Source organism: Scyliorhinus canicula, chromosome 14, assembly GCF_902713615.1.
Source record: "Scyliorhinus canicula chromosome 14, sScyCan1.1, whole genome shotgun sequence".
NCBI lineage: Eukaryota > Metazoa > Chordata > Chondrichthyes > Carcharhiniformes > Scyliorhinidae > Scyliorhinus > Scyliorhinus canicula.
Window position 1 is genome coordinate 2437101 of NC_052159.1, and position 27768 is coordinate 2464868.

Below are 27768 nucleotides of genomic sequence, written 5' to 3' on the forward strand. Positions count from 1 at the left end.
GAGGAATTAATTTATTCTTGACACTTGATCTCGGCTGTGCATTTGCCGATTGTGCCACTAGGTGGGGTGCTTGGGCTGCTTGTTGAGTTTGTGTAACTTCAGCTGCTGTTTGAATCTGAGCTGTGCTTTGCTTCAAACAGTCTTTTAGGATCTTGCAGCTTTCAGTGGCATTGTTTATATCTTTTTCTAAAACTTATCTTTCTTCGATTAACTTGAAATTTTCAAATTCAATTCGCTCAGTTTTTGATTGCAACCTTTGGTATCTTGACTCCACTTCAAAAATTTGATTTTGTAATTCTGCTATTTGAATAGATAACATCTGGAGTTTAGAGGTTTTGTTTTGCAATTCTGTTCCCATTTTGTCATAATGTTCAAGTTTAGATTCTGCATCTTGCAATTCTCTTTCTAAAACACATTTTTGTTCGATTAACTTGTACTTTTAAAGTTCAATTCGCTCAGATTTTGATTGCAACTTTTGGTATTTTGACTCCACTTCAAAAATTTGATTTTGTAATTCTGCTATTTGAGAAGATAACTGCTGGAGTTTAGAAGTTTTGTTTTGCAATTCTGTTCCCATTTTGTCATAATGTTCAAGTTTTGCTTTTGCATCTTGCAATTCTCTTTCTAAAACACATTTTTCTTCAATTAACTTGCAATTTTCAAGTTCAGTTTGATCAGTTTTTAATTGCAACTGTTGGTATTTTGACTCTACTTCAAAACTTTGATTTTGGAACTCTATTTGAAAAGATAACTGCTGGAGTTTAGAAGTTTTGTTTTGCAATTCTGTTCTAAGTTCATCGTCCTGTTCAAATTTGGATTTTACATCTCGCAATTCTCTTTCTAAAACACATTTTTCTTCAATCAACTTGAAATTTTCAAGTTCAGTTTGCTCAGTTTTTGATTGCAGCTGTTGGTATTTTGATTCCACTTCAAAAATTTGATTTTGGAATTCTGCTAATTGAACAGATAACTGTTGGAGTTTGGCATCATCCTGTTCAAATCTGAATTTTGCATCTTGCAATTCTTTTTCTAAAACACATCTTTCATCAATTCCTTCGATTAATTTGCAATTTTCATGTTCAATTTGCTCAGTTTTTAATTGCAACTGTTGGTATTTTAACTCCACTTCAGAAATTTGATTTTGTACTTCTGCTATTTGAACAGGCAACTGCTGGAGTTCAGAGATTTTGTTTTCCAAATCAGTTCTAATTTCATCGTCAGGTTCAAGTTTTGCTTTTGCATCTTCAACAACTGCAATTAGTTGGTCTTTAGTGGTACTATACTCATGATCAGTTTTATTTTTAGTAATTATATCTTGCTGTCTGCGTAATTGTCCCATAATTGCCAGGGACCATTTAACACGTTCTGCACTGTGCAATCATGTGCATTTTCCCCATGCTCTCTTGATATTATCAAAGGACCACTGTCCTCTGGGGATATTATACTTTGATTCAATTTTTCTTGAGGTTTCACATAGGTCAAATTGTTTACGAAAGAAAGACCCAAAATCCCCCAACATATCTTCAACGGAAACATCTGGTATCCCAGTTCCTCCTTTTACCGTCGTGGGGAGTAATTTTCTGCCTTCTAAAGGGTCTAAATCTATACTTTCATCTGGAGCAGCCATAAATTCAACCTTTCACTTAACTTTTTGTGTGTAGGTATGTTAGTCTCAACAACCGGCACCTGATTGATTTAACACAGTCTATAAAAATGTCCTTTTCAGGGGTCGAAGCACTGATTGATGCGGCTTTAAGACTTTTAATGGGTGAAAAAGATATTTCTTACCCCAGTCTAGCCGTGGATTCCGACTGTCTTCCGATCTCTTCCGATTATTCCCGAAGCTTCCGTCATCGCCTGGTCCTCCTCCGATTTCTCACAAAGCTTTCCGAACATCTCCGAAGGTCGTATCAGAACACCTCCCCCGCTGCCGACTACGCCAAGTTGAAGGATCTTAGGATTACGAAGTTTATTAAATTCAGGGTTACCGGTTGTTCTTGTACATTGCTGAAACTCAGTAGAAATTCAAGTTAAAAACTTGTCAGATGCAAATAAGAATTGTTTTATTTGGAGTTCATTGGTTACAACTTGAAAATCATTTAAAAGGCAGTTTGTAGACAATTTGATTTTCTTCAAAGAATCACAGGAATTATCTTCTGAGACAATAGCCCGAACACAACTTTAAAAGTCAAAGTCTGAAGTCAAAGTCTGAAAATGAAATATGAATACAGAACTCTTTTCTAATTCTCTTCCTTTACTTTCTGGCTCTCTCTGTCTGTCCCTCTGTCTTTCTCTCTTTTTCTTTCTCTCTCTGTCTCTCCCTTTTCCTTTCTGTCAAAATGGTGGCTAAATCGTCCATGGATATACTATTTCATATCTGTCTTAAGCGATCCGATCACACCCCAATATAATCCTAATTGGTTTGGGTTAGACTCAAACACATTTGATTTGATAGCAAGCTGTCCATCTTCACGATGTAAAATTACTTCCAATTGTTGCCTGCTTGTATATTTTTCATGGGATATTGTGCTTTATCAAAACCAGCAAAAACTGGTCTAATGCTGACCTATCTATTGCCACAATGGAGACCTCATGTTATCTCGTCATGCCATGCTAGGCATAATTCCGAAAATATAATTCAAACTGTCTTTTATAAGATTGTTTCAATGAGAATGTTTGAATCAAATATATATATATTATATTTGATTCGATGTTTTAACTGTCCATTTATTAAAAACAAGGCAACACAGTCTAAAATGTTTCAGCTTGTATAATCATGGAATGTAATTCACCCTAATCTCAAACGGCGTGAGAATCGTGTAATCGTTCATTCTTATTCCTCGTTGCCATGGATTCAACCCTTGTCCTTGGAAAAATGTAATGATCTTATCAGAATTCTGTGTTTTGCAAACTCATGACTGAGTTTGGAAATTATATAGTTTCTTTCATTTTAAAACTGGGAATTAATATTTATGCTTTAAGCAGCTTTTTACCTATATTAAGTGTATTTAAAATACCTGGCTTCTACAATCCATAAGAGGGTCGTTTAGGAGTCTGGAGACAGTGGGGAAGAAGCTGTTTTTGAGTCTGTTTGTGAGTGTTCTCAGACTTTTGTATCTCCTGCCCGATGGAAGAAGTTGAAAGAGTGAGTAAGCCGGGTGGGAAATGAAAAAATGAACAATGAAATGAAAATCGCTTATTGTCACAAGTAGGCTTCAAATGAAGTTACTGTGAAAAGTCCCTAGTCACCACATTCCGGCGTTTGTTCGGGGAGGCTGGTACGGGAATCTGGGATCTCTAATTATGCTGTCCGCTTTCCCCAGGCAGCGAGAGGTGTAGATGGAGTCCATGGATGGAAGGCAGGTTTGTGTGATGGACTGGGCGGTATTCACGACTCCTTGCGGTCCTGGGCCGAGCAGTTGCCATACCAGGCTGTGATGCAGCCCGATAGGATGCTTTCTATAGTTATCTGTAAAAGTTGGAAAGGGTTAATGTGGACATGCCGAATTTCCTTATTTTCCTGAGGAAGTATAGGCGCTGTTGTGCTTTCTTGGTGATAGCGTCGACGTGAGTGGACCAGGACAGATTTTTGGAGATGTGCACCCCTAGGAATTTGAAACTGCTAACCATCTCCACCTCGGCTCCATTGATGCTGACAGGGGTCTGTACATGAAACCATTAGCGATTGGCACAAAACCTCATCTGGTTCACCAATGTCCTTTCGGCAAGGACATCTGCCATGCTTACCTAGTCTGGCCTACATGTGACTCCAGACACACAGCAATGTGATTGACCTCTGAAATGGCCTCTGAAATGGCCGAGCGAGCGACTCAGTTGTATGCAACCGCTACAAAAACACAAAAAAGGAATGAAACCAGACGGATCACCCGGCATCAAACCATGCACCGGAAACGATGACGGCAAACCCAGCCCTGCCAACCCTGCAAACTCCTCCTCACTAACATCTGGGGGCTTGTGCCAAAGTTGGGAGAGCTTCTCACAGACTAGTTAAGCAACAGCCTGACATAGTCACACTCACAGAATCATATCTTACAGACAGTGTCCCAGACCCCACTATCACCATTCCTGGGTATGTCCTGTCTCACCGGCAGCACAGACCCAGCAGAGCTGGCCGGGAGCACAGTGGGATACAGTCAGGAGGGAGTTACCCTGGGAGTCCTCAACATCGACTCTGGACCCCATGAAGTCTCAGGGCTTTAGGTTAAATATGGGCAAGGAAACCTCCTGCTGATTAGCAGGAGCATACAAAATGGCAAAGATTAGTGGGAGATTAGAGGACTGGGAAATCTGTAGGGGGCAACAGAAAGCTACTAAAAAAGCTATACAGAAGAGTAAGATAGATTATGAGAATAAACTTGCTCAGAATATAAAAACAAATAGTAAAAGCTTCTACAAAGACATAAAACAAAAAAGAGTGGCTCAGGTAAATATTGGTCATTTAGAGGATGAGAAGGGAGATTTAATAATGGGAAATGAGGAAATGGCTGAGGAACTGAACAGGTTTTTTGGGTCGGTCTTCACAGTGGAAGACACAAATAACATGCCAGTGACTGATAGAAATGAGGCTATGACAGGTGAGGACCTTGAGATGATTGTTATCACTAAGGAGGTAGTGATGGGCAAGCTAATGGGGCTAAAGGTAGACAAGTCTCATGGCCCTGATGGAATGCATCCCAGAGTGAGGCTCCTTCATTAAATGTTTTTAAGATAAAGATAGATAGTTTTTTGAAGAATAAAGGGATTAAGAGTTATGGTGTTCGGGCCGGAAAGTGGAGCTGAGTGCACAAAAGATCAGCCATGATCTCATTGAATGGCGGAGCAGGCTCGAGGGGCCAGATGGCCTACTCCTGCTCCTAGTTCTTATGTTCTTATTATCATGTACCAGCCACCATCAGATGATGAATCATGTTGAACACCACTTCGAGGAGGCACTGAGGGTGGCAAGGGCACAGCATATGCTCTGACTTCAATTTCCATCACAAGGGTGGCTCGGTAGTACCACCACAGACCGAGCTGGCCGGTCCAAAAGGACAGAGCTGCTCGACTGGGACTGCAGCAGGTGGTGAGGGAACCAACAAGAGGGAAAAACATACTCGACCTCATCAACCTGCCTGCTGCAGATGCATCTGTCCATGACAGTATCGGGAGAAGTGACCACCGCACAGTCCTTGTGGAGACAAAGTCTCGCCTTCACATTAAAGATAGCCTCCATCGTGTTGTGTGGCACTACCACCGTGCTAAATGGGATAGACTTCAAACAGACCAAGCAACTCAACACTGGGCATCCATGAGGCGCTGTGGGCCATCAGCAGCAGCAGAATTGTATTCAACCACAATCTGTAACCTCATGACCCAGCATATCCCCCACTCTACCATTACCACCCAGCCAGGGGATCAATCCTGGGTCATTGAGGAGTGCAGGAGAGCATGCCAGGAGCAACATCAGCCAGATGAGAAAAATGAATGAAAAATGAAATGAAAATCGCTTATTGTCACAAATAGGCTTCAAATAAAGTTACTGTGAAAAGCCCCTAGTCACTACATTCCAGCGCCTGTTCGGGGAGGCTGGTAGGGGAATTGAACCGTGCTGCTGGCCTGCCTTGGTCTTCTTTCAAAGCCAGCAATTTAGCCCGGTGCTAAACCAGCCCCTTAACGAGGTGTTAACCTGGTGAAACTACAACACAGGACTACTTGTGAGCCAAACCGCATAAGTAATAGACAGAGCAAAGTGATTCCACAACAAACACATCAGATCTAAGCTCTGTAGCCCTGCCATATCCAGCTGTGAATGGTGGCGGACAATTAAACAACTTACTGGAGGAGGAGACTCCACAAATATCCCATCCTCAATGATGGAGGAGCCGAGCACATCTGTGCAAAGACACGGCTGAGGCATTCGCAACAATCTTCAGCCAGAAGTGCCGAGTGGATGATCCATCTCGGTCTCCTCCGGAGGTCCCCAGCATCACAGATGTCAGTCTTCAGCCAATACGATTCACTCCACGTGATTCAAGAAAAGGCTGAAGGTACTGGATACTGCAAAGGCTATGGGCCCTGAAAATATCCTGTCAATAGTACTGAAGGCATCTACCCAGCAATGTGGAAAATTGCCCAAGTGTGTCCTGTACAAAAGAAACAAAAAACAATACAGGAACAGGCCCTTCGGCCCTCCAAGCCTGTACCGGTCATGATGCTAACCTTGGCCAAAACCCTCAGCACTTCCTAGTGCCGTATCCCTCTATACCCATCCTATCCATGTATGTGTCGAGATGCCTTTTGAACGCTGTTAATGTATCTGCTTCCACAACCTCCCAACCCAACCACTGTTCCAGGCACTCACCACCCTCTGTGTCAAAATCCTGCATGCACATCTCCTCTAAACTTTGCCCCACGGATCTTGAACCTATGGCCTCTGGTGACTGACCAATCCACCCTGGCATAGCTAACACCCTACAAAATCCTGGTAAATGTCCTCTGCACCCTCTGCATAGCCTCCCCATCCTTCTGGTAGTGTGGCGACCAGAATTGTGCGCAATATTTCAAGTGTAGCCTTACCAAGGTTCTATACAACTGCAGAATAACTTGCCAGTTTGCATAATCGAAGCCCCGTCCAATGAAGGCAAGCATTCCATATGCTTTCTTGACCACCTTGTCCACTTGTGTTGCCAACTTCAAAGATCTGTGGACCTGTACGCCCAGATCTCTCTGACTTTCTATATTCCTCAGAGTTTTGCCATTTACAAAATATTTACCCTCTATGTTAGATCTACCAAAATGCATTACCTCATATTTGTCTGGATTAAACTCCATTTGCCATTTCTTTGCCCAAGTCTCCAACCTATCTATGTCCTGCCATATCCTCTGACAGTCCTCAATACTATTTGCCACTCCACCAACCTTGGTGTCATCCACAAACTTACTAATCAAACTGGCTCATTTTCCTCCAAATCGTTTTTTACAAACAACAGAGGCCCCAGCAGAGACCCCTGTGGAAAACCACGAGTCACAACCTTCCATTCAGAAAAACATCCTCTACTGCGACCCTTTGCCTTCGGTGACCTAGCCAGTTCTGTATCCATCTTACCACCTCAGCTCTGATCCCGTGTGACTTCACCTTTTGTACCAGTCTGACATGAGGCAACTTGTCAAAGGCTTTACTGAATTCCATGTAAACGACATCCGCCGCCCTCCCCTCATCAATCACCTTTGTCACCTCCTCAAAAAACCCGATCAGGCGAGTGAGGCACGACCTCCCCTTCACATAACCATGCCATCTACTGCTGATGAGTCCATTTGTTTCCAAATGGCTATAGATCCTGTCCCTGAGAATTCTCTCCAATAATTTATCTGCTACCAATGTAGTATCTACTACCAACCTATAGAATATAGAACATAGAACATTACAGCGCAGTACAGGCCCTTCGACCCTCAATATTGCGCTGATCTGTGAAACCCCTCTAAAGCCCATCTACACTATTCCCTTATCGTCCATATGTCTATCCAATGACCATTTGAATGCGTTTAGTGTTGGCGAGTCCACTACTGTTGCAGGCAGGGCATTCCACACCCTTACTACTCTCTGAGTAAAGAACCTACCTCTGACATCTGTCCTATATCTATCTCCCCTCAATTTAAAGCTATGTCCCCTCGTGCTGGACATCACCATCCGAGGAAAAAGGCTCTCACTGTCCACCCTATCTAATCCTCTGATCATCTTGTATGCCCTGGATTATCCAGGCTATCTTTCTTAAACCACGGTACCACATTAGCTATTCTGCAGTCCTCTGGGATCTCACCTGTAGCCAATGAGGATAAAAGATATCACTTAAGGCCCCAGCAGTTTACTCCCTTGCTTCCCTCAGTATTCTGGATAAATCCCATCTGGCCCAGGAGACTTATCTCCATTAATGTCTTTCAAAAGATCCGATACCTCCTCCTTTTCGATGTCAACATGACCTAGACTACCCATGCAGCCTACCCTAGAATCATCTTTCCCAAAGTCCTTTTCTTTGGTGAACACTGATGCACAGTACTCATTTAGTACCTCGCCCATTTCCTCTGGCTCAACACTCCAAGGGTTTAGTCTGTCCCCACTGTTCTAGACCATACAAAAGCCTCCTTTTTCATTTTGACAAAGTTCACAATATCCCTCATTATCCAAGGCTCCCTAAACTTCCCATACTTATCCTTTGTTCTCTCAGAAACATGACTTTCCTGAATCCTAAACTGTCGCTTGAAAGACTCCCAGATGTCAGATGTTGATTTACCCTCCAACAGCCACACACAATCCAAATTCTTCAATTCCTGTCTAATGTTATCATAATTTGCCTTTCCCCAGTTTAGCACCTTAACGCGAGGGTTACCCTCATCCCTGTCCAAAATAACCCTAAAACGAATGGAATTGTGGCCACTAAGCCCAAAATGTTCCCCTACTGAAACCTCAACCACCTGTCCAGGCTCATTCCCCAATACCAGGTCCAGTACTGCCCCTTCCCTTGTTGGACTATCTACATATTGCATCAAGAAGGTTTCCTGGATACACCTTACAAACTCTGCCCCAGCCAAACCCCTAGCACTAAGTGAGTCCCAGTCAATATTGGGGAAATTAAAATCCCCTATTCCAACAACCCTGCTACTTTTGCACCTATCCAGAATCTCTCTGCCTATCTGCTCCTCTCTCTCTCGCTGGCAGTTGGGGGGCCTGTAATAAACCCCCAACATTGTGACTGCCCCCTTCCTGTTCCTGAGCTCTACCCATTGTGTTCCTGAGCTCTACCAGATTGCCTCATTGTGTGAGCTCTCCAAGGTGTCCTCCCTCAGTACGGCTATAATCTTCTCCTTCACCAGTAATGCTGCTCCCCCACCCCTTTTACACCCCCCTCTATCTCTCCTGAAGCATCTATATCCTCCACCATTCAGCTGCCAATCCTGCCCTTCCTTTAACCACGTTTCTGTGATAGCCACAACATCATAGTTCCAAGTTGGAATAAGCGCTCTAAGTTCATCTTCCTTCCCTGCTATACTTCTGGCAGTGAAACAAATACACTTCAGCAGACAGGGTGATGATGTTCTCTTATTTCTGTTCTCTATTTCCCCTTCAGTTATTATACCTCCTCAGCTCGCGCTCTGGTTCCCACCCCTCTGCCAAACTAGATTAAATCCTCCCGAGTGACACTAGTAAACCTCTCAACCGGGATATTGGTGCCCCTCCAGTTTAGATGCAACACAGCCTTCTTGTACAGGTCACGCCCACCCCAGAAGAGATCCCAGTGGTCCAGAAATCTGAAACCCTCCCTCCTACACCACCAGTTTAGCCACGTGTTTAGCTGCACTAACCTCCTATTTCTGGCCTCACTGGCACGTGGTACAGGGAATAATCCTGAGATTACAACCCGAGAGGTCCTGCTTTTAGCTTCCTGCCTAACTCCCTGAACTCCTTCTGCAGGACCTCATCACTCTTCCTGTCTATGTCGTTAGTACCTATGTGTACTATGACCTCTGGCTGTTTACCCTCCCCCTTCAGGATGTCCTGTGTTCGTTCAGAGATATCCTTGACCCTGGCACCAGGGAGGCCTATAGTCACCCATAACTATTGCTCTCCTGCACTTTATCCTCCCATGCTGAGCAACAGCAGAGCCAGCTGTGGTGCCACTGGTCTAGCTGCTGTTGTTTTACCCTGCAAGGCTATCCCCCCCAAGAGTATCCAAAAAAGGTATACTTGTTAGAGAGGAGAACAGCCAGAGGGAATTCTGCATTGGATGCCTGCCCTTTTTAGTGGTCACCCATCTGTCTGCCTGCACCTTGGGTGTGACCACGTCGCTATAACTTCTATCTATGACGCTTTCCGCCACCTGCTGCTCCAACCAAACCATGTGGTCTGTGAGGAGCTGCCATTGGTTACACTACCTGTGGATGTAATTGACAAGAACACTGAAGGTATCACAGATCTCCCACATCTCAGTTAGAGCACTGCACCCCACTGAGTGAAATTTAAGCACTAGTTAATTAGAAATAAATACTTAAATCATTATTAGATTAAGTTAAAATGAACTATATGGTGCCTGGAACATTTTTACTGTTAAATGCTAAATACTAATCTCTGCCCTCAGGTTTAGTTACTCCTCTACCTAGTTAATTAGTTGTAATTAATTTTTCAATGCTTTTTTTCAAATTAAACACAGATTCCCTACCCGCCAATCAGTGCACAGCTTTACTGTGATGTCACTTCTCAGTTTTTCCCCCCCATAATTTGAAAACATAGAGACACAGACACAGAGAGAGACACAGACACAGAGAGAGACGCAGTCACAGAGAGAGACGCAGTCACAGAGAGACACAGAGAGAGAGACACAGACACACAGAGAGGCACAGACACAGAGAGAGACACAGACACACAGAGAGAGAGACACAGACACAGAGAGACACAGACACAGAGAGAGACACAGACACAGAGAGAGACACAGTCACAGAGAGAGACACAGTCACAGAGAGACACAGAGAGAGAGACACAGACACACAGAGAGGCACAGACACACAGAGAGAGACACAGACACAGAGAGAGACACAGCCACAGAGAGAGAGAGACACAGACACAGAGAGACACAGACACACAGAGAGAGACACAGACACACAGAGAGACACAGGCACACAGAGACACACAGACACAGAGAGAGACACAGACAGACACAGACACAGAGAAAGACACAGACACAGAGAGAGACACAGACACAGAGAGACACAGACACAGACAGACACAGAGAAAGACACAGACACAGAGAGAGACACAGAGAGACACAGGCACAGAGAGACACAGGCACAGAGAGCGACACAGACACAGAGAGAGACACTGACACAGAGAAAGACACTGACACAGAGAGAGACACAGACACAGAGAAAGACACAGACACAGAGAGAGACACAGGCACAGAGAGCGACACAGACACAGAGAGAGACACTGACACAGAGAAAGACACTGACACAGAGAGAGACACAGACACAGAGAAAGACACTGACACAGAGAGAGACACTGACACAGAGAAAGACACTGACACAGAGAGAGACACAGACACAGAGAAAGACACAGACACAGAGAGAGACACAGGCACACAGAGAGACACAGACACAGAGAGAGACACAGACACAGAGAGAGACACAGACACGGAGAGAGAGAGACATAGACACAAATACCCACTTACCTTCACAGCCCTGCACTCCAGATTTCTCCTGCTCAGCTTTGCTCCCGATATGAAGGATTTACCTGCTACTCACCAATCATCTCTCTCCGTTGTAGTCACCTGTAGCAGGGCAACTCACTGGAAATTTGTGTAACAATCAAGGGATAAAAGACACCTCCCCCCACCCAGTCTCGAAATCCCACCTAGCTTCAAATTCCCAGCTCCCAAACTCACTCTTCAATGTGTCTCACTCTGGGTGTGTTGTCTCTGTCTCACTGGGAGTGCTCACAAGACAAATCCAACTCAGCCAATAACCGCCATATTAGTCTACTCTCCAGCATCAGCAAAGTGATGGAAGGAGTCATCAACAGTGTTATCAAGCGGCACTTACTCAGCAATAACCTGCTCACGGACACTCAGTTTGGGTTCCATCAATGTCACTCAGCTCCTAACCTCATTACAGCCTTGGTTCAAACATGGACAAAAGAGCTAACACCAGAGGTGAGGTGAGAGTGACTGCCCTGGACATCAAGGCAGCATTTGACTGAGTATGGCGTCAAGGATCCCGAGCTAAACTGGATTAAATGGGAATCGGGGGAATCTCTCCGCTGGTTGGAGTCATACCCGGCACAAAGGAAGACGGTTGTGGTGGTTGGAGGCCAATCATCTCAGCTCCAGGACATCATTGTAGGAGTTCCTCAGGGTAGTGTCTGAGGTACAACATCTTCAGTTGCTTCATCAATGACGTTCCTTCCATCATAAGGTCAGAGGTGCTTGGGCTGACAAGTGGAAAGTTACATTCGCATCACACAAGTGCCAAGCAATGACCATCTCCGACAAGAGAGGATCTAACAACCACCTCTTGACATTCAATGGCATTACCATCGCTGAATCCCACACATTCTGGGAGTTAGCATTGATCAGAAACTGGAATGGACTAGCCATATTAATACTGTGGTTATCAGGTCAAAGGCTAGGGATCCTACTGTGAGTATCTCATCTCCTGACCCCCCCCCCCCCCCCCCCAAGCCTGTCCACCATCCACAAGACATAAGTTAGCAGTGTGATGGAATACTCTCCACTTGCCTGGATGAGTGCAGTTTCACCAACACCATCCAGGACAAAGCAGCCCGCTTGATTGCTCCCCCTTCCACAATCATTCAAACTCTCCACCACCGACCAACAGTGGCAGCCGTGTGTATAATCTACAAGTTGCACTGCAGTAACTCACCAAGGTTCCTTAGACAGCACATTCCAAACCCATGACCACTGCCATCTCGAAGGACAAGAGCAGCAGATACCTGGGAACCCCACCACCTGGAGGTTCCCCTCCAAGTCACTCACCACCCTGACTTGGAAATATATCGCCGTTCCTTCACTGTCGCTGGGTCAAAACCCTGGAAATCCCCCCTAACAGAACACTGGGTGTACCTACACCTCAGGGACTGCATCGGTTCAAGAAGGCAGCTCACCACAACCTTCTGAAGGTTAACAGGGGATAGACAATAAATGCTGACCTCACCAGTGAAGCCCATATCTGGAAATGAGAAAAAGAGAAAACAAGTGCTCAACAATCCTACTCACCAATCAGAGAAAAAAGGGACTGATCACCTCCTCCATCTTTCAGCTGACTACTTGTTTCACTCAACTCAATTGCACTCTAATGCAACAAGGCAACACTCTAGTGCAGTCAATGCGACACTCAGCCTGTCTTTCCTATTATCTGTATTATTACTGTGCAATGATTCATTGCCTGCCTATGAATATATGTTTTGATGACTATGTAAAAGTACTATGGTTACCTGTTCTTATGGGATCTCAGAAGTGAAGGGGGAAGGATGTTATATGTTTGTGGCTCTTGTTTTGATGAGTGGTCACATTAGAACATAGAACAGTACAGCACAGAACAGGCCCTTCGGCCCTCAATGTTGTGCCGAGCCATGATCACCCTACTCAAACCCACGTATCCACCCTATACCCGTAACCCAACAACCCCCCCCCTTAACCTTACTTTTATTAGGACACTACGGGCAATTTAGCATAGGCCAATCCACCTAACCCGCACATCTTTGGACTGTGGGAGGAAACCGGAGCACCCGGAGGAAACCCACGCACACAGGGGGAGGACGTGCAGACTCCACACAGACAGTGACCCAGCCGGGAATCGAACCTGGGACCCTGGAGCTGTGAAGCATTTATGCTAACCATCATGCTACCCTGCTGCCCCTTTAAGACACTTTACTGCACTTTAAGAGTCTAGTCACATGATAGTGCCTGATCTCATTGGCTGCTTCACGGTTCGTCCTCTGTTTAGATCAAGCCTTTGTGCAATTAATAGCTCCTCAATAAACATGCATTGTTATTAACATTCAACGCCATTTGTTTCAACTTCACGTTCTTTTGTCCTGAGAGTTCAGAACATAGCACATCATTTATTACATCATACAAGTTCAGATTTTCCAGTTCACAATTACACATGTGTAAGTAAAATAAAGGTAGTTTTAAAAGGATTTATTCTTGTATGGGTAAACATTAGAAATAAGGTATAGTTTTAGATGGGTTTAATTTAATGTTTCTGTGCCTGGAAGGGACCATGCTGGACAATGGTGTTTGTGTGTGTGGGGGTTAGTTAAGTTCCAGCTGTGATAGAGGAAGCTATGGTGTGAAGAGTAAATATAGTTGCTCTTCCTTTGTTCTTTAGTTTCAACTGGAAGTCATGCCAGTTCGTGCAGAAAGACTGCCGGAGAGGGAACATCTCCCACAGCTCTGCTAACAGAGGGCGAGAAGGCACCTCTCATAGCTCTGCTCAAATCAGTACAATACAAAAATGCCAACTCCAGAGGAAATATAGCAAAGTTGGTTCTAGAAACATGGAAATAGAACAGGATAACATTCATGGGCAGCAGACAAAATAGAGAAGAATCAGTTGTTCAGATGATAAGTTTCTAAAATAAACCTAAAGATTTTTAAAGTAATCCTAAAGTTTAGAACGTTTTACAACAGTCTGAGAAACAAATTTTAAAGTAATAGGGAAGACAGTGTTATCAGGGTCTTTGCTAACAGTGGAAGTCAGTCAAGACAAAGAAATGTTAAAGGGTTATGTAAGATCCTGGAGTTGATTCACTGATAGAAGTGGAGCGGAAGCGCTGTTCAAAAATAATTTTGAAAACATAGAGTAGATTTCAGATAGCAGACAATGGAAAACATGTTTATGAGAGAAGGATTTAATGCATCTTTTGGGAATGGTATTTGGAAACTCTCATATTAAAATAATCTGGGAGGATTCTGAGGAAGAAATGCACAGGCACAAACTTGGTTTCAGTGCAGTGTGTATTTGACCACAGCCAACTAGTATGGCGGGCGGGGGGGGGGGGGGGGGGGGAATCAGGGCAGTAGGTCAGCGGGAGAAATAGCTGAGGAAGAGCTACAGACTAAGGCCAGTAAGATGAAGAGGAAGAGCAGCAGGGAGTGGTTGGTCAACACAGCGGGGCTGGTGGGCTGAAGTGCATTTGTTTCAATGTGAGGAGTATTTCAGGTAAAACAGATAACTTAGAGCTTGAATTAGTAAGTGGAATGATGATGTTGTTGCTTTACAAAAACTTGGTTGAAAGAGGGACAGGATTGGTAACTAAACATTCCCTTCAGGGAGGATAGAGGAGGATGCAAAAGAAGTGGGGGTGTTGCATTATTGGTTAAGGAGAATATCACAGCTGAGCTGAGGGAGGACACCTTGGAGGGTTCAGGCAGTGAGGCAATCTGGGTAGAGCTCAGGAATAGGAAGGGTGCAGTCACAATGTTGGGGGGTTACTCCAGACTTCCTAACAGCCAGCGGGAGATGGAGGAGCAGATATGCAGACAGATCTTGTAAAGATGCATAAACAATAGGGTTGTTGTGATGGGTGATTTTAACTTTCCCTATATTAGCTGGGACACACTTACTGTGAGAGACATGGGTGGAGCAGAATTTATAACGAGCGTCCAGAATGATTTCTTGAAATAATATGTAAATAGCCCTGTTATATTACTTTACATAATATATATATTTGAACCAACTGAGTTGATGAAACAGTCTTCTTTTAAAGATGAACTAATTTAATAAGTAATATAAATAATATTCTGTGAGTCCTTTGTGCTTAATACTCAACTTGGAAAATAAATAAAACACAATAAAGATAACCAACTAACTGCACAATGTAATAATTAAATAACTTATAACTTCTCTCTCTAGCTAATATGTTTTGTCTGTTCTCTCTCCTGAATCACACTCTCAGAAAGAGCGGGAAATTCTTTCTTATACCGTCTGATAGTGAGACATCTAGTGTTGAAATGACTGTACTACATTTACATACATTGATCATCTATATTCATATATAGAGATCACTACATTCCCCTTTTTTAACATTTTCTTGGAAATATTAAAAGAAAATTCAGTCACATATGAAATGCAATGTATACAATGTACAGTAACCACTAGAATCATGAAAAAATTCACAATTTCAGACAATTGGGTCTTGTTCTCCTCGTCGATTTTCTTAACGTCAAAGGTGGTTAAGACGTTTTATAGTCTTTATTGATCATCAAATTTGAATGCATTTGCTGTTCAATTTGTTCTGAGATTGTCTGGTTCAAATCAAGATTAGGAAAAACCTTTGCAGTATCTGTGACTTGATGTAGATCTCTTCTATTTCTTCTCCGAATGTTTCCATCAGAAGTTCTTATCAGATAAGATCTTGGAGAAATTGCTGAATTATGCGAGCAGTATCAGACCAACCCCCTTCAGGAAGTTGTAATCTAACAGTATCATTCTCAGACAGAGTAGACAATTCTTTTGGATGTTACTCAAAGTAGCTTTTCTGCTTCATTTTCTGTTGTTGAATTTTCTTCACGGGGCAACATTGTTCAGGATCAGGAAAATGTAACTGAGGTAGAGTTGTCCTCAAAGTTCTGTTTAACATTTGAGATGGAGATAATCCTATAGATAAAGGTGATGTCCTGTAATTGAGTAAAGCTAGATAAAAATCCGATTGAGTGTATTTGGATTTAGTAGGTAGCTGTTTCATAATGTGAACACCTTTTTCTGCCTTGCCATTGGAATGTGGAAAATTCGGGCTTCAAATTTGTCCTTCAATGAGAATTCTTGCCATTCATGACTTGAGAAACATGAGCCATTGTCAGACATGACGGACGAGGAATACCATGCCTGGAAAATATCTCCTTGCATGCCTTAATGACAGTACCGGATGTGACGTCGTTCAAATTCACTTGTTCAGGAAAATTGGAAAAATAGCCAATGACTACGAGATAGTCCTTACCAAATAAGTGGAAGAGATCAGCACCAACCTTGATCCATGGTGATGTTACAAGATCACATGGTTGTAGTGGTTCTTTGCATTGATGCTTTTGATGTGATTGGCATGTTGAACACGATGATATCATGTCCGAGATATCATTGTTGATACCTGGCCAATAGATCGACTGTCTGGCACAATGTTTACATTATTCAATGCCTGAGTGTTCCTCATGAAGTCTAGAAAGCATTTCAGACCTCATGCTTTCGTGGAATCACAATGTGATCTTGTCTCAGCAGTATACTATCTACAATAGTCAGTTCTGACTGAATGCTTTAGTATTGCAAAAAATTACCTTTAGGCCATCCTTGTTGAAGGTGATGTATGACTTTCATCAAAGTGACATCTTTCGATGTTTCAATGCGAATTTGTTGAAAATTGACATCAGAGACAGGAAGTAGTTCTCTGAATAATAGCAGTTGAGAATCAACATCATTTATCGATTCTTTTGGAATAATGTTAATGTTGACTGATGCAGATAAGGTGTCAGCAATTACTAATTCTTTGCCTGGTGTGTATTTCAGTGTCAAATCATCTTCTTAATTTCATCAGACGTTGAAGTTTGGGAGTCATATCATTCAAGTTTTGTTCAATGTACAAGTGGGCGATAGTCAGTTTCCACTGTGAACTTGGGCAGACCATAAACATAGTCGTGGAATTTGGAAATCCCTGTAACTAACTCAAGACACTCGGATTCATGGAGTCCTTTTCAATTTGGGCATCCCTATACTCAGTCTCAGTCATGGATCTTGACGCATAAGCAATAGGAACCCAATTATTGAAATGGTTTTTTGAAGTAAAACAGCACCTATGCCGTTTTTACGAGCATCCGTTGAGATTTTAGTCGGTCTGGTAGGATCAAAAAATGATCAGCATGAGGTTTGTATCAATTGTTGTTTTAAATCAGTCCATTCTTCAGTATGTTTTTCAGTACAGATGGAGTCTGCATTCTTTCTCATTAGTTGATGTAGTTCAGTTGTTCTGTTCGATAGATTTGAAATAAACTTTCCAAGAAAGTTGACAAATCCAAGAAAGCATAAGAATTCCTTCGTCTTTAGGATTTTGCATTTTGTTGATAGCTTGTACTTTATCGTGATCTGGCTTTGTTCCTTCAGCTGTGATGTCACCTAAAATTTCAGAGAGGAAGCGGCAAACATGCATTTGGCTTTGTTCAGTTTCAAACCATATTCATGAATTCGGCTGAATATTTCCCAAAGACATTTCATATGCTCTTCACATGTTGTTGACCAGGCGATGATGTCGTCAACAGAAACCCGAACACATTGTGTTCTTGGTCATTTGTTCCATCGTTCTGTGAAAAATTTCTGAAGCTGAGATAATTCCAAAGGGCTTCCTGTTAAAACAGTACCTTCCGAAAGGTGTATTAAAAGTACAGAGAAGTTTACTGGAGTCTTCTAGTTGTATCTGCCAAAAACCTTAAGACGTATCAAGTTTGGTAAAAATTCTGGCATTGGCCAGCTCTGCAGTAATATCTTCCTTTTTTGGTGTTGAATAATGCTCTCTTTTAATGTTGCGATTGAGATCCTTCAGATCCATACAGATTCGTATCTCACCTGTAGTTTTTTCACACAGACTCGGGAGCTAACCCAGTCAGTGGGTTGAGTAATCTTTGATATGATACCTTGAACTTGTAATCTTGAAAGTACAACCTTTAGTCTGTCTTTAAGAGGAGCAGGTACACGTCTGGGTGGATGGATTACCAATTTGGTATCCTTCTTCAGTTGAATTTTGTACTGAAAAGGTAACCTACCCATACCTTGAAATACATCAGGGTATTCCTTTAAGAATTGTTGAATGTCAACTTTGAGTGTGGTCGACTGACATGTATTCAAAAAAATTCTTTTAATGAGCTTCAAATCTTTACACGCTTGAGCTCCAAGTAAAGATGAACGAGAATCATTGACTATCTCGAATCTTACTTGTTTCTGAACGTCCCTGTTTGTGACACTCTGGTAACACGAACCATGCGAGAAAATGAAATTGCCATTATAATCTCTTGATGAGCATTCTGGAAGTATCATCTCATAATGACTTTTTATCTTGGACAAGTCCTTGGAATTCAGAAGATTCACCGAGGCACCCATGTCCAGTTTGAAAGTAAGTGGAATTGTGCTAATGTATACTGTAGTCATCCATTCGCAGAAGCTGGCAAGTTTGAGGCAGGACCAAATCATATGTGTGTGGTTAACTGGGGCAAGTGAACAATGTTCACACTTGCCCTCCACGTTTGGGGAAGACCCATTCATCCTTTCCCCGGTCAAGTGTGTACTGTGTAATACTATGAACTGTATTAAACTCCACCAGCACAAGAGGATGTGGAGTTCACCCTGTAGAGGGCTTCCCTCGAAGCCCCATCTGTAAATACAGGCCCTAGCTCCCTCTCCATCTCACTCTCACTCCATCCCAGGGGTGTGATCTGATGACAGAATATAGCCATACTGGTCCAAAATAGACCCCTTGCCAGGTTGAGCCAAGGATAAAACCTTCTTCAGCAAGGAGGAAGATGGGGCCAAAGGAAAGGAAGGAAAAACTTGTCAGGAAAAGTAATGAATCTGAAAATAGCGAAAGAGGCTAGAGTAATTTAATTTATAAAGTGAGGCCCAATTATGGGCCACCCATACCTCCGAAGAACCAAAACTAGTAATGGAAAACTGGAAAGATAATGAGCTGAATTGAGCTGTTACCCAAGTTCAATGTGTAAGCAGAGAAAGAGCCAAATGTATTCAGCGCCTTCAATCTGCTCTTTATGGAGGAAGACAGTTCCGTAATTAGAGACGTCACCTGCATAAAGAGATACCCAACGCTCCACCCCATCCTGACAAATACCCCTCCATTAATCCGAGGCTCTCAACGCTATGGAGAGGCTCTATTGTCAAAGCAACAAAAGTGGAGAAAGAGGGAAGCCCTGTCTAGTGCCCCTACCCAACGGGAAGTAATCGGAGTGTAGAATGTTTGTACGAAGGTTGGCAGAATGGATATTATACAGGCAACAAATCCAGGAAGCAAATTTATGGCCCAATCCAAATCTCCCGAGAATCTCGAATAGATAATCCCATTCACCCTATAAAATGCTTTTACAGCTTCGAGAGATACTATAACCTCAGGTACTTGGGAGAGGGAAAGAATAACACTTAAAAGGTGACGAATATTGGCCGATAATTGTCGGCCCTTCACAAAGCCTGTTTGATCCTCTGAAATGATACCTGGGAGGCAGCACCCTAGCCAGAATGGCAGCACCCTAGCCAGAATGCCAGCACTCCAGCCAGACTGCCAGCACCCTAGCCAGAATGGCAGCACCCTAGCCAGAATGGCAGCACCCTAGCCAGAATGGCAGCACCCTAGCCAGAATGGCTGCACCCTAGCCAGAATGGCAGCACCCTAGCCAGCAGCTTAGTGTCGGTGTTTGAAAGTCAGATGAGGGACCTCCGGTGGCAGCTATTATGTTAGTGGTCCCACATTTGGTAACTCTCGCTTGTGATGGTGTTTTTGGACCTTTTCCCTGGTTAGTGGGTGGATGTTTTAATGGAAAAAGGTGCAGGAGTGGTGGAGGAAGAGTTTGTTCCACCAGTGGATGGATTCGTGGACCAGAAGTAGCTTTAAGAGAAAGGACCTGCTGGAGCGAGAAACCTTCCATGCAACACAGGGGAAGATAACTTCATTTGAAGCCGACTTGTGACAATAAGCGATTTTCATTTTCATGATGGAGGGTAAGGGACAGAACCTGATGATTGTGGAGTTGCCAGAGGTGTTTGAGGGAGCAGAAGGTGGCTTGTATGTGGCCAAGATGTTTGAGAAGTTGCTGGGAGAGGGGGGTCTTTGAACGGCCCCTGGAGGTGGACCGGGCGTACAGGGCGCTGATGTGGAAGCCGCAGGGTGACGGGTTTCCGAGGGCGATGGTGGTGCGGTTGGACCGAATTGAACCCGCGTTGCTGGTCTTGTTCTGCATTACAAGCCAGCTTTTTAGCCCACTGTGCTAATGCAGCCCCTCTATAGAAACTAGGAGCAGAAGGAAACAGTTCTGCCCTTTGAGCCTGCTCTGCCATTCAATCAGATCATGGCTGATCTCTTCCTGGTCTCAAATCAACCTTTCTACATGTTCCCTATTTCCCTTTGACCGTTTTTAAAATCATAAATATATCTATCTCCTTCTTGAAACCATTTAATGACTCAGTATCTACATTAGGTCGAGACCAGGATCCGTAAGCCCATTTCATAGAACATAGAATAGTGCAGCACAGTACAGGCCCTGCGGCCCACAATGTTCTGCCGACCACTTATGCTAATATAAAATCAACCTAACCTACACCCCTTCAATTTACTGCTGTCCTTGTGCCTGTCCAAGAGTCGCTTAAATGTCCCTAATGACTCTGACTCCACGACCTCTGCTGGCAGTGCATTCCACACACCCACCACTCTCTGTGTAAAGAACCGACCTTGGACATCTCCCCTTTACCGACCCCCAGTCACCTTAAAATTATGTCCCCTCATGACAGCCATTTCCAGCCTGGGGAAAAGTCTCTGGATAGCCACTCTATCCATGCCCCTCATCACCTTGTACACCTCTATCAAGTCACCTCTCTGCCTTCTTCGCTCCAGTGAGAAAAGCCCTAGCTCCCTCAACCTTTCTTCATAAGACATGCCCTCCAGTCCAGGCAGCATTCTGGTAAATCTCCTCTGCACCCTCTCCAAAGCATCCACATCCTTCCTATAATGTGGCGACCAGAACTGGACACAATATTCCAAGTGTGGTCTAACCAGGAATTATAAAGCTGTAGCAAAACCTCATGGCACTTAAACTCAAACGCCCTTTCATGAAAGCTAACACACCATACGCCTTCTTAACAACCCTATCAACCTGGGTGGAAACTTTGAGGGATCTATGTACGTGGACCCCAAGATCCCACTGTTCCTCCACACTTCCAAGAATCCTGCCATTAATCCTGTATTCAGCATTCAAATTTGACCTTCCAAAATGAATTACTTCACATTTATCTAGGTTGAACTTCATCTGCCACTTCTCAGCCCAGCTCTGCATCCTGTCAATGTCCTGTTGTAACCTGCAACAGCCCTCAACACTATCTACAACTCCCCCACGCTTTGTGTCATCGGCAAACTTACTAACCCACCCTTCCCCTTCCTCATCCAAGTCTCATAAAAACCACAAAGAGCAGAGGTCCCAGAACAGATCCTTGCGGGACACCACTGGTCACCGACCTCCAGGCGGAATACTTTCCATCCACTACCACTCGCTGTCTTATTTTGGCCAGCCAATTCTGTATCCAGACAGCCAAATTTCCCTCTACCCCATGCCCCCTAACTTTCTGAATGAGCCTACCATGGGGAACCTTATCAAGTGCCTCACTGAAATTCATATACACCACATCCACTGCCCGACCTTCATCAATGTGTCTCGTCACATCCACAAAGAATTCAATGAGGCTTGTGAGGCATGACCTGCCCCTCACAAAGCTGACTATCTTTAATCAAACTATGTTGTTCAAAGTAATAATAAATCATATCTCAGAATCCTTTCCTGTAATTTGCTCACCACAGACGCAAGACTGATGGATCTGTAATTCCCAGGGATCTCACTATTCCCTTTCTTGAACAGGGGAACAACATTCTTTCTTTTGATTTTTGGAAGGAAAAAAAAACAGTCACAGAAACAGGCACCCTTCATTAACAATATCCAAAAGTTTCTGCGAACTAGCCCCTCTTTTCGTAAAACAATCTCACAATTGATAGCTACTGTCGACCCCTCTGTCCAACACCTGCTTCAAACTTGCGATGTCTATCCTTAACCTTTTCTCATTGATACTTTTTGTAGAGTGCACGTTTCCCCACAGGGATTTATTGTCAATGCAACACTCAATGGGTATGTTACCCAAATCCCCTAATCCCAAAATGTCTTTTAATATTGGAGATATACAAAAGGCCATATCTACCGTGTGTGGGCAGCACGGTAGCACAATGGATAGCACTGTGGCTTCACAGCACCAGGGTCCCAGGTTTGATTCCCCACTGGGTCACTGTCTGTGCGGAGTCTGCACATTCTCTCCGTGTCTGCGTGGGTTTCCTCCGGGTGCTCCGGTTTCCTTACACAGTCCAAAGAGGTGCAGGTTAGGTGGATTGGCCATAATAAATTGTCCTTAGTGACCAAAAGGTTTTGGAGGGGTTATTGTGTGACAAGAATAGGGTGGAAGTGAGGGCTTAAGTGGGTCGGCGTAGACTCGATGGGCCGAATGGCCTCTTTCTGCCCTGTATGTTTTATGTCTATGTCTGTGTCACTGCCTTGACAGGGCTTAATGTCTCAGCAGCCAAAGTGCTTTTGACCACTCTCTTTATTTTCTTTGTTTCCCACAAAACAGGGCAACATTAACCACTGTTCCCCAAAAGGAAAATTATAAAACCTCCTGCGCTTGAAACCCCATCACATAAATTTGCATAGGACAGATCACTATAAACTATGAGTTTCAAGTGCCTAAGATCACCTAAAACCGGGAACCTCAAAACACACTCCTGCATTTTTAGTTGGACCAACGCTTTATTTGCTCTCATTAGGTCTTCCACTTTTGGATCATTCATTTTTGTACTGAACTCTTAAGACTTCAAAACTAACGTCCGGCCTAGTCTGTCTACCTAACCAATTCAGTTGCCCAATTAAACTACGCAATTGCTCTTTTTCCATCTTTTATAAAAAATAAACTTACATTACCCAAATATTTTTTCCAATTAAGGGGAAATTTAGCGTGGCCAATCCGCCTCTCCTGCACATCTTTTGGGTTGTGGGGCTGAGACCCACGCAGACATGGGGAGAATGTGCAAACTCCACACGGACAGTGACCCAGGGCCGGGATTCGAACCCAGGTCATCAGCACCGTAGGCAGCAATGCTAACCACTGCGCCACCGTGCTACCCTCTTTTTCCATCTTTGAAACCACTGCGTCTTTTTTTTTTTTGAAACCCGACCACGACTAATGGCTATTGGGCTGGTGCTCTCCAAATAAGATTGCTGACGTAAAGTTGTACCTAACTTAGTCTCTCCGATTTCCAGTCCAATATATTTAAATGCCCCGGAAGCCTGGCTTCCAACCATGAATTCTTTCCTCAACCCAGAGATTACAATAGCTTTGAAATCATTAGTTCCACCCCACAAAAGATCATCGACGTGTATCATAAAGATGCCAGAAAGATTTCCTTTATAGTGCCAGTAAAACATTGCCGCATCTGTTTTCAACTGGTAACAGCCTAACTTTAACAAAACTGACCTTACTGAAAAATACCAGACTCTAGACGTATCATTGAATCCATATACACATTTGTTGAAACAGAATACCCCTTCTGTGTTTGCTGCCTCTTCAGGAGGACGGAGAAAAATGTCTCTCTGGAGCTGATGCCCCTGCATGAAGGCAGCTTTTATATCTATAGATTTGCATTCCCATGCCTTTGTGGCTAATAGAGCCAAGAAGATCTTTAAAATAACCTTTCCTGCCGTAGGTGAATCAACCCTTAAATCCTGATCTTCTAAGTTTTCTTCAAATCTCCTTGCCACAAGCCTGGCCTTGGCGTGATAAGTTCCATCCAGATGAACCTTTTCCGTGCAAATCCATCTGTGGGAAAGAGCTCTTTGTCCTCTATCCGGTACTTCCGTGTATACCCAAATTCACTCCAACTATGCAGTTCCTGCTGTTTGGCGTCCTTGATAACTTTTTCATGTAATTTATTGGAAGCCACCAAAATCTCACGTACATGTGGGCTTCTACTCCTAGTAGCATTCATAGTCTTACCCATGTGCCAAGATCTTGACAAACTACGTCCCCTATCCTGCTCTCATTCTGTACTGCTACTGCTTGATCTTTCCTTTCTGCTGTGGGATGTCCTTTCAATAGTTCTCAACCTTTTCCTGTGGACCTGTTCACTATCCAAAGTACTATCTGAACTGGCACTGCGTTTCTGTGCCCTCCATTTTTGAACTTTGTGTTCCCAATCCATTGTCTTGACCTGTATGCTAAACATTCGACTAAAGAACAAAGAACACAGAAAATTACAGCACAGGAACAGGCCCTTCGGCCCTCCCAGCCTGCGCCGATCCAGATCCTTTATCTAAACCTGTCGCCTATTTTCCAAGGATCTATTCCCTCTGTTCCCCACCCGTTCATATGTCTGTCTAAATTGTTTTAAATGATGCTATCGTGCCCGCCTCTACCATCTCCGCTGGCAAAGCGTTCCAGGCACCCACCACCCTCTGCATAAAAAACATTCCACGTACATCTCCCTTAGACTTTCCCCCTCTCACCTTGAAATCGTGACCCCTTGTAATTGAAACCCCCACTTTGGAAAATGCTTGTTGCTATCCACCCTGCCCATACCACTCATAATTTCGTAGACCTCAATCAGGTCCCCCCTCAACCTCCGTCTTCCCAATGAAAGCAATCCTAACCTACTCAACCTTTCTTCATAGCTAGCACCCTCCATACCAGGCAACATCCTGGTGAACCTCCTCTGCACCCTCTCTCCAGCATCCACATCCTTTTGGTGATGTGGCGACCAGAACTGCACGCAGTATTCCAAATGTGGCCAAACCAAAGTCCTATACAACTGTAACATTACCTGCCGATTGTTGTACTCAATACCCCATCCTATGAAGGCAAGCATGCTGTATGCCTTCTTGACCACTCTATCAACTTGCGTCGCCACCTTCAGGGTGCAGCGGACCTGAACTCCCAGATCTCTCTGTACATCAATTTTCCCCAGGACTCTTCCATTGACCGTATAGTCCGCTCTTGAATTGGATCTTCCAAAATGCATCACCTCGTATTTGCCTGGATTGAACTCCATCTGCCATTTTTCTGCCCAACTCTCCAATCTATCTATATTTTGGGGTATTCTCTGACAGTCCCCCTCGCTATCTGCAATTCCACCAATCTTAGTATCATCTGCAAACTTGCTAATCAGACCACCTATACCTTCGGCCAGATCATTTATGTATATCACAAACAACAGTGGTCCGAGCACGGATCCCTGTGGAACACCACTAGTCACCTTTCTCCATTTTGAGACACTCCCTTCCACCACTACTCTGTCTCCTGTTGCCCAGCCAGTTCTTTATCCATCTAGCTAGTACACCCTGAACCCCATGCGACTTCACTTTTTCCATCAACCTGCCATGGAAAACTTTATCAAACGCCTTACTGAAGTCCATGTATATGACATCTACAGCCCTTCCCTCAAGAATTAACTTTGTCACTTCCTCAAAGAATTCTATTAGGTTTGTAAGACATGACCTTCCCTGCACAAAACCATGCTGCCTATCACTGATAAGTCTATTTTCTTCCAAATCCTATCCCTCAGTATCTTATCCAACAGTTTGCCTACCACTGACGTCAAGCTCACAGGTCTATAATTCCCTGGATTATCCCTGCTACCCTTCTTAAAGAAAGGAAAACATTAGCAATTCTCCAGTACTCCGGGATCTCACCCGTGCTCAAAGTAGCTGCAAAGATATCTGTTAAGGCCCCAGCTATTTCGTCCCTTGCTTCCCTCAGGAACCTGGGATTGATCCCATCCGGTCCTAGGGACTTGTCCACCTTAATGCCTTTTAGAATACCCAAAAATTCCCCCTTCCTCATGCTGACTTGACCTAGAGTATTTAAACATCCATCCTTAACCTCAACATCCGTCATGTCCCTCTCCTTGGTGAATATCGATGCAAAGTACTCATTAAGAATCTCACCCATTTCCTCTGACTCCACGCATAAATTCCCTCTTTTGTCTTTGAGTGGGTCAATCCTTTCTCTCGTTACCCTCTTGCTCCTTATATTCAAATAAAAGGCTTTGGGATTTTCCTTAACCCTGTTAACCAAAGATATTTCATGACCCCTTTTAGCCCTCTTTCTTTTGCGTTTGAAATTTGTCCTACTTTCCCGATATTCCTCCAAAGCTTCATCAGTTTTAAGTCACCAAGATCTTATGTGTGCTTCCTTTTTCATTTTAGCTCGTCTCACAATTTCACCCGTCATCCATGGTTCCCTAATCTTGCCATTTCTATCTCTCATTTTCACAGGAACATGTCTGTCCTGCACTCTAATCAACCTTTCCTTAAAAGATTCCTACATTTCAAATGTGGATTTACCCTTAAACAACTGCTCCCAATCCACATTCCCTAGCTCCTGCTGAATTTTGTTATACTTGGCCTTTCCCCAATTTAGTACTCTTCCTTTAGGACCACTCTCGTCTTTGTCCATGAGTATTCTAAAACTTACGGAATTGTGATCGCTATTCCCAAAGTAATCACCGACTGAAACTTCAACCACCTGGCCGGGATCATTCCCCAATACCAGGTCCAGTATGGCCCCTTCCTGAGTTGGACTATTTACATACTGCTCTAAAAAACTCTCCTGGATGTTCTTTAAAAATTCTGCTCCATCTACGCCTCCAACACTACATGAGTCCCATTCAATGTTGAGGAAGTTAAAATCTCCCATCACGACCACCCTATTGCTCCTACATTTTCCTATAATCTGTCTACATATTTTGTACCTCTACTTCACGCTCGCTTTTGGGAGGCTTGTAGTAAAGTCCCAACAATGTTCCTACACCCTTCCTATTTCTTAGCTCTACCCACATTGCCTCAGTGCTTGAATCCTCCATCGTGCCCTCCTTAATCACAGCTGTGATATCATCTCTGAATAGTAATGCAACTCCTCCACCCCTTTTACCTCCCTCTCTATCCCTCCTGAAGCATCTATACCCTGGGATATTTAGTTGCCAATCTTGCCCTTCCCTCAACCAAGTCTCAGTAACACCAATATCATATTTCCAGGTACTAATCCAAGCCCTAAATTAATCTGCCTTACCTGCTACACTTCTCGCATTAAAACAAAATGCACCTCAGACCACTGTAGAAGCCAGGTATTTCTAATACACCTAATATAGGTAAAAGATAGCTGTTTAAGCATAAATATTAAGCCCCAGTTTTAAATTAAGGATTAAAAACACATTCTGCAAATTCATTTAATAATTTCCCCCAACACAACTTTTAGGTACATAGTTTTAAAGTAACAAAAAGTAATACAGAAGTCTGATAAGACAAGCACTTTTCACTACATTTCTCCAAGGACAAGGGCTGAATCCATGGCAACGAGGTGACAAGAGCCCAGTAACTTAAATGCTCTGTTGTTCTCATTTTGGGCCATTAGTGATAA